This window comes from Dreissena polymorpha, chromosome 7, assembly GCF_020536995.1.
Source record: "Dreissena polymorpha isolate Duluth1 chromosome 7, UMN_Dpol_1.0, whole genome shotgun sequence".
NCBI lineage: Eukaryota > Metazoa > Mollusca > Bivalvia > Myida > Dreissenidae > Dreissena > Dreissena polymorpha.
In genome coordinates, this window is record NC_068361.1 from 10,927,506 (window position 1) to 10,936,431 (window position 8,926).

The 8,926-nt window shown below is 32.6% G+C and overlaps 2 long non-coding RNA genes across 2 annotated transcripts; one reads left to right on the plus strand and one right to left on the minus strand.

Annotated features, from left to right (window-relative positions):
* Positions 1-447: 447 nt before the first annotated feature.
* Positions 448-1,409, minus strand: LOC127838561 (uncharacterized). The gene is made up of 2 exons (XR_008029862.1): positions 1,280-1,409; positions 448-1,124 (listed from the first exon to the last, which is right to left on the minus strand). It is a non-coding gene; the product is annotated as an uncharacterized LOC127838561 (long non-coding RNA).
* Positions 1,410-7,488: 6,079 nt separating this feature from the next.
* LOC127839204 (uncharacterized) lies at positions 7,489-8,452 on the plus strand. The gene is made up of 2 exons (XR_008030220.1): positions 7,489-7,537; positions 8,257-8,452. It is a non-coding gene; the product is annotated as an uncharacterized LOC127839204 (long non-coding RNA).
* The last annotated feature ends 474 nt before the right edge of the window (positions 8,453-8,926 follow it).

The window sequence follows — 8,926 nt, forward strand, 5'->3', positions numbered from 1 at the left end:
AAACTTGATCCTGACCCACATGTCACAAAATTGAACATTATATACGCTTATATCTTGCTTATTTCGTGAAAACTTTAAAAATATTCTTGTCCTTTACTCTAGGACCTAGGGCTACCACATTTTGTATGTAGTGAGATATAATAGTCCTCTACAAATTTTGCTCAAATTATGCCCCTGGGGTTAAATTTGACCCAGCCCAGAAGGTCACAAAAGTGTACATGTGCTTAAATAGGTCCTATATTTAAGTATTTGCACATGCAGAGAAATTTGTTTCAGCCTTTTCTCAGCAGTGGAGCGATACAGGGCCATCATGGCCCTCTTGTTTAAATACTCAAACAAGAGCGCCGCATGACGGAGCAATATACGCCCGATTCGTGTGCCATTGGAGATGATACACTGATGATTGATGTATTTGTTTTGGAAATAAGCAAAAAAAACAACAACAACTTATATAACTGATATATTCATATATATGCATTGATATCAATAAGTGTACACTTAGTCTCATTTGTTCTCTAAAACACAATATTTAAATCATAATTGTTTAGACCCCCATACCACTTTGACGCAGGATAAAAAGTTGTTTAAAAGTTTCGGATGAATACAATTTGAATTAGAGTCCGGACAAAGTGGCGCCGTTGAAAATGCACTAATTGACCCTATGACCTAGTTCTTGACCCGACATGACCCATATTCGAACTTGACCTAGATATCAACTAGATGCAACTACTGACCAAGTTTGGTAAAGATCGGATGAATACAATTTGAATAAGAGTCCGGACAAAGTGGCGCTGTTGAAAATGGACTAATTGACCCTATGACCTAGTTTTTTACCTGGCATGACCCATATTCGAACTTGGCCTAGATATCAACTAGATGCAACTACTGACCAAGTTTGGTGAAGATAAGATTTATACAATTTGAATTAGAGTCCGGACAAAGTAAAATGCACTAATTGACCCTTTGACCTAGTTTTTGACCCAGCATGACCCATATTCGGACTTGACCTAGATATCAACTAGATGCAACTACTGACCAAGTTTGGTGAAGATCGGATGAATACAATTTGAATTAGAGTCCGGACAAAGTGGCGCCGTTGAAAATGCACTAATTGACCCTATGACCTAGTTTTTGACCCGGCATGACCCATATTCGAACTTGGCCTATATATCAACTAGATGCAACTGCTGACCAAGTTTGGTGAAGATCGGATGAATACAATTTGAAATAGAGTCCGGACAAAGTGCCCCTTTGAAAATGCACTTATTGACCCTATGACCTAGTTTTTGACCCGGCATGACCCATATTCGAACTTGGCCTAGATATCAACTAGATGCAACTGCTGACCAAGTTTGGTGAAGATCGGATGAATACAATTTGAATTAGAGTCCGGACAAATTTTAAGTGATGCCTTCCGCCCGCCGCCCGCCCGCCGCCCGCCCGCCGCCCGCCCGCCAAGGGGTTTCACATAATACGTCCCGTATTTTATACGGGCGTATAAAAATGAAACCGTGTTCATGCTTGCATGAACACAGTTTATAAATGCTGTCAGAATTATAAAATATGCAATTACAATAAATACAAATGCCAGGGAAAAGTGCTTTTTGTACTAAAAAATTCGAATGAATATTACAATAATACATTCTGAATACTTTAGTATGTAATTAACAGTTTTGTCTGAGAAAATCACTTAATTTTATATATTTATTCAAATTCACATAAATCATATTTCAAAAACACATAATTACTTCAAATCCTTTCACACAATACTGAAAAAAATGCACAGTTTCTGATTGTTATTGATTCTTTATTAATTTATACATGTACCTTTTTTAAAATTTTGATGCATCCTCAATTGTATAATGCACATCTTAATCTGTTTTAACAATTATAATATAAAGATTAAGGCTGACACAGTAAAATAATAATCCATGATTTCTGCAGTACTTGCAGACAAACTAGGAATACTGCTGTGATATTATCTATCTATCTAATGGGATATTAATTTGGCTTCAATAGAAAATAAATCAAAGCATACACATGTATAAAATGTGTATGTATATATTAGTTAAACTTAAATTGATTGACCATCGATAAAAAGATATTATAATATATGTATATATACATATATTTTTGTAAAACTAAAAAATAAATATGTATGTTTCTATTACATCATTTAGGACTTTTATTTTCAGACAAAGTAGAGTGAAGCTTAAAACAGTATCCAATTGTAACAGTCAATTTTGGGAAAATCAACCTTATAATTATTTTCTGTGTTGGCCAATGTCATAATTGGTATAAAATGTACATTGAACTGGAAGTTTTCTTTATTTTAAATGATAACATTTGCTTGGTCAGCCATAATTGTCACAATCAAGTGGTCTTTTTACACTGTAGTTTTCTCACTGACTATGGGTTTGTTCTGAGAATGAGCCACACAAAGTATCGTTGGGGAGATGAGTTGTCAACTTTATATTTATCAGTCTTTCATAATCCAGTATACCTGTAAAAAGTGAATTTGTAACTAATAATCACACAATATACACAATTAAAATTGTATGCATTTAGATTTATTTAGTACTGCACATTAATCATTTTCCAAAAATATGTAGCAACATTACATTATATAATGCTGCAATACTAAAGTAATTTACTAATTAAAGGTCGCTGATGTGTAATGGATGTGGTGTCCACCTAATGATCTGGAGGTCACTGGTTTGATCCCCAGTGTGGGAGCATTCTTAAGAAATCTCCAAGAGACACCCAAGTACTGGTTCTAGGCCCAGGAAACGAACTCAACAGCATTTCACATACATGTACGTAGTTAGTACTTAAAATTTAATCGAACTAAAAATGGGTTAAAACTAACAACTGAAACCCTTATTAATACAATTTATTTTGAATCAAGCAAATGTGCAAATTCATTAAAAATAATTAGTAAAATTTAAAAATTCTACTTTAAAGTAATCATGATAATTTAGATCATTTTCATAATATTTAATGATGATAATGATACAATTATATATTCCCTAAATGATAAAAATAAAACATGTAATGTTAATTTATGAAAAAAACGTTTTATTTTTATCAATATCATGGTAATTACAACTAGATACAGGCAATTAGATCAGAAACGTGCATTAATTATATTAATGAACAACCCAGACATTTGTAGTGATTTATGGTCACTATTTGATTAACGTTCTATACATGACCTGTCATAAAAGGTATTTTTTAACCAGTACTACAATCGGCAATGATAGTCTTGATTGCATACATTTATTCCAACGTCTATTATCGATTCGCTTCCTCAAACAGAATAAATATTTAATGTTTACATCGCGAAACGTAATGCATCCAGTTTCACTTTCGGTTTGGTTGGTTTTGTAAACACCGTAATTTCATCTTAAAAATTGGATGATAGGGTGATTAAATACTAATGGAAAAGTAAATCACTTGGAAAATTGGTCAAAATGCAACACAAATGAACGTTAATAGTGCTATTAATATCAAAGTTTCGGTAAAAAGTTTGGCGCTAGTTCAACGCGCATCGTATACAGCCTCATAACAATAGACTGACAACCTTTTGGGTAGTAAAGTAGTAATACAAGGCAATATGGCGACCGTTAGCCACGAGGCCTATCTTACGGAGGAATCCGAGATAGCCGATGTATCACGATTGAATTCGCTTCGTCACATACTTACAGAAGCTTGTTTTCTTGAAGTTGATAGCAGCAATTCTTAAAAAGGATATTAATAGAACGCGCATGCGCAAAAAAATCACTTAATAGGGCCCGATTTGTGTTCTTGAGATTTTTGGTCGTCTTTTTCTTGAAACCTCATATTTAACCAGAAGCGGATGCGGTCAACAGGCACAAATAATTTAAATTAGATTTTTTTTACATTTTAAACTCGACATTCTTTGTAGTATACAATATTTGCAATTCTTGCAAAATGTACCTAGTAAACATGGTAATTGAAGGTTTAAAGTTTAATTTACATTCCTACAGTATGTTTTCATATTAACAAGTTGCAAAGTGTGCAAACCACGTTCATAAAAAATAGTACTCTGGATCTGTTTCTGATACTTTTAATTATCCCATTAGCCGGCAAGGTATCCGTTATTGATACGCATCTAAAAAAAACTGCCATAGCATTTAAATCTTTGTTGTTTTTGTAAAATTATAACAAAAAGAAATGAAACCGACATTGTAATTACAGTGTGTTTTTACACTGAAATAATAAAGGGTATGCCCAAACCAATTATGATATAAATGATATGATATAAAGTTCCGAGTCAAACACAAAATGACTTATAATAATTGTTTCATTAGCGATCATATGTGACCGAAATCATCACATATTACAAACAATTTTACAAGAGCATAATTGGAAATATTTTAGAAATGTTGATTTACATTACATTACATATTTCACGCTTAATTAAAAAATAATGAAATACACCCACATTAAGCGTCTAGACAGGATAATGTCACGATGGACAAAATGCCAGTTACCTCTAAAATTTGTGGTAGATTAATATATTTGTTTAAATGACTTGTTGTTCATCCTTAGTACAGGAAAGATTTGAAGTAAATGCTACGGAAATCTTCGCCGAAACGGTGCTTGCTTAAAATCAATCTACGTTGGGTTGAATGGCTTTAATATATTTCATTCACTTTTTCATGAGTCATCGGTGCGTTAAATAACTTTACTGCGGTTTTGTTGCGATTGAAGTAATTTTGTTTAATGTTACTTAAACAAAAGTACATCTGACTAGTATTAGTTAATGCTTTACTCTTACTCTAATTGTTGTGGATCTTAATAACGTATCCTTCGTATTTTCAACGTGGCATCTGTACATCGTAAGTATTTAAAACAATCGAAGTTCAGTGGTTTACTATGTTTCTTATAACTTTAATACTTTAAATACTTTGTAATTAATTAGCATTTGATTTTAAATGTTTACAAAAAACAACTGCAATTAGTTTAAATCCATACATTTTAGCTCAATCGTAGCGTGAGCTTTATGCTTATAGAACCACTCTGGTATCTGTTTCTCTGGAAGAACCAGCCTTTAAAATTCATTTCAACTTGAATGAAAACCTGAGCCTGACTCGTCTAATTAAACAAAGAGAACATAACTATGCTTAAAGGTTGGTTAAATTTACAGGCTTTGGTAATTGACTGTTCATAAAAACCAAGACCCCGTATCTAAAGTTGTTTTGCACCATTTATGTAAGTCCTTAGACAAATTGAATTGTTGCACGCAAACTTTGTCCTAACCTTTAATCACACAAAATTGTTATACATCTGCTTTAATTCAGGTCAGAGTTGTTTGGAATGGCCAGTGACATCGCATTGACATTAACATTCAACAACTATGTAAGCATGCAAAGGAGGCATAATTGTCCTGACTTGCAGGTACAAGTTATGGAATAGTGTCAGTTATCTCATACAATGACCACAAACACATGTGTGATGCTTCAATTAAATACCTGTTAAATATAAAACTAATAATATAATATATAAGACAGTAGATGTTTAGACTGGTAAATGTTATTGTATGTATGTGTTAACAACTGTATAATATTTTGAATAGCCTAAACAAATTATAAAAGCAACAAAACAGATTGGTGAATTAAAACATTCTTTGTCGTTGGAATCAACCTGAAACCACTTTAACAAAATAATGCGCCACCTCTGCACAGGCTTCAGATAAGCCCTCTGCGTATTATATTTTGTTTTTGAAAAAGACAAAATCAGGTGAGTTCATTACAGGTCTAGTTACTTAAAGTTACGATTTTCGAGGTCATCATCATCATCATCATCATCATCATCATCATCATCATCATCATCATCATCATCATCATCATCATCATCATCATCATCATCATCATCATTTCCTTGACCGGTCCGATCTCGATCTCTTTAGTTGGGGGGGGGAGGAATGAGCAACGACGACACATAACTCCTTTTCTGGTGTGGCCTTCTGAGATTAGCTAATCAATGTGGGGGAAATTGAAGTCTTACATTTTTGAATTAATCATATCTTAATTATTTCAGCTAACCATAGGTTTTATTTGCTCGAGTATAATATGATTTTGAATTGCATTATACTACTTCATATCATGCTTAAAAGTGGAAGTGTGCAATATATTACGAATATGATTCGCAATATCACTTTTACAGGTTTGTTATGAAAATTATTAGAAATGCAGATTACTGTATCTCACTAATGAATCTGTAACTGCATTCAGAGGCATTAACACGTACCATTGTGTTATCGCTGACAATTCTCATGTAATATCACCTTGGAAATAAACACATAATTATCATCCTGTTATTGTCTCATGTGGTTTTATTGAGAAGAAACTTCAAGGTCACATAAACACAAAATCTTGATGTTTGAAATAAGACAAGAATACGAGTTATATCTTTAAAAAAAGTGCCTAGCCTGTTTCCTAAAATAGTAAATATGTCACTACAGCTGTCCAACTGTTGTGAAGTGGTACCGACAGAACAGACTAGTTTCTTACAGGTTTGCTCACGGGCATTTAATACATTCTTATTTTTAGTACCTTTATTTATTTTATATTTCGATATTAAGCAACACAATTTAAGATGAGGGTTAATGATTATTATCGCTTAAACCCATTTTTGCCTAGTGGACTCTCCCATCCTTCTAAATTGGATCAATTTATTTCCAAAATTAGGGATGTCTAGTTTATTTATTTCTATATTTTAAATATTTTTACAAAAATTATTTTAAGCAAACAGCGCAGACCCTGATGAGACGCCGCTACACACGGCGTCTCATCTGGGTCTACGCTGTTCGCCAAGGTCTTTTTTCTAGACGCTAGGCATAAATGGGTTAATGACGATACGTATTCGTGGATTACAGCATTTTATGACTGTGTGATAAAGCCGATCTGATAATCTTAAATGTATTTTGTGTCCGATCGGTATTTGCAAGTTGATATTTGAGCGAATTTCCGTGCAATAGCGTCTTTTTTTAATGGTCTTACTTTTCTTGTACTGTAATCCTTGTCGGGCTTAAAGGGACTGTCCACAATCGTGATACATCGGCTATCTCGGATTCCTCCGTAAGATAGGCCTCGTGGCTAACGGTCGCCATATTGCCTTGTATTACTACTTTACTACCCAAAAGGTTGTCAGTCTATTGTTATGAGGCTGTATACGATGCGCGCTGAACTAGCGCCAAACTTTTTACCGAAACTTTGATATAAATAGCACTATTAACGTTCATTTGTGTTGCATTTTGACCTATTATCCAAGTGATTTACTTTTCCATTTTTATTTAATCACCCTATCATCCAATTTTTAAGATGAAATTACGGTGTTTACAAAACCAACCAAACCGAAAGTGAAACTGGATGCATTACGTTTCGCGATGTAAACATTAAATATTTGTTCAGTTTAAGGAAGCGAATCGATAATAGACGTTGAAATATGTATGCAATAAGACTATCATTGCCGATTGTAGTACTGGCTAAAAAAATACCTTTTATGACAGGTCATGTATAGAACGTTAATCAAATAGTGACCATAAATCACTACAAATGTCAAATGTCTGGGTTGTTCATTAATATAATTAATGCACGTTTCTGATCTAATTGCCTGTATCTAGTTGTAATTAACATGATATTGATAAAATTAAAACGTTTTTTTCATAAATTAACATGACATGTTTTATTTTTATCATTTAGGGAATATATAATTGTATCATTATCATCATTAAATATTCTGAAAATGATCTCAATTATCATGATTACTTTAAAGTAGAATTTTTAAATTTTACTCATTGTTTTTAATGAATTTGCACATTTGCTTGATTCAAAATAAACTGTTTTAATAAGGGTTTCAGTTGTAAGTTTTAACCCATTTTTAGTTCGATTAAATTTAAAGTACTAACTACGTACATGTATGTGAAATGTTCTTGAGTTCGTTTCCTGGGCCTAGAACCAGTACTAGGGTGTCTCTTGGAGATTTCTTAAGAATGCTCCCACACTGGGGATCAAACCAGTGACCTCCAGATCATTAGGTGGACACCACATCCATTACACATCAGCGACCTTTAATTAGTAAATTACTTTAGTATTGCAGCATTATATAATGTAATGTTGCTACATATTTTTGGAAAATGATTAATGTGCAGTACTAAATAAATCTAAATGCATACAATTTTAATTGTGTATATTGTGTGATTATTAGTTACAAATTCCCTTTTTACAGGTTTACTGGATTATGAAAGACTGATAAACATAAAATTGACAACTCATCTCCCCAACGATACTTTGTGTGGCTCATTCTCGGAACAAACCCATAGTCAGTGAGAAAACTACAGTGTAAAAAGACCACTTGATTGTGACAATTATGGCTGACCAAGCAAATGTTATCATTTAAAATAAAGAAAACTTCCAGTTCAATATACATTTTATACCAATTATGACATTGACCAACACAGAAAATAATTATAAGGTTGATTTTCTCAAAATTGACTGTTACAATTGGATACTGTTTTAAGCTTCACTCTACTTTGTCTGAAAATAAAAGTCCTAAATGATGTAATAGAAACATACATATTTAATTTTTAGTTTTACAAGGATATATATATATATATATATATATACATACATATATTATAATATCTTTTTATCGATGGTCAATCAATTTAAGTTTAACTAATATACACATACACATTTTATACATGTGTATGCTTTGATTTTTTTTCTATTGAAGCCAAATTTATATCCTATTAGATAGATAGATAATATCACAGCAGTATTCCTAGTTTGTCTGCAAGTACTGCAGAAATCATGGATTATTATTTTACTGAGTCAGCCTTAATCTTTATATTATAATTGTTAAAACAGATTAAGATGTGCATTATACAATTGAGGAG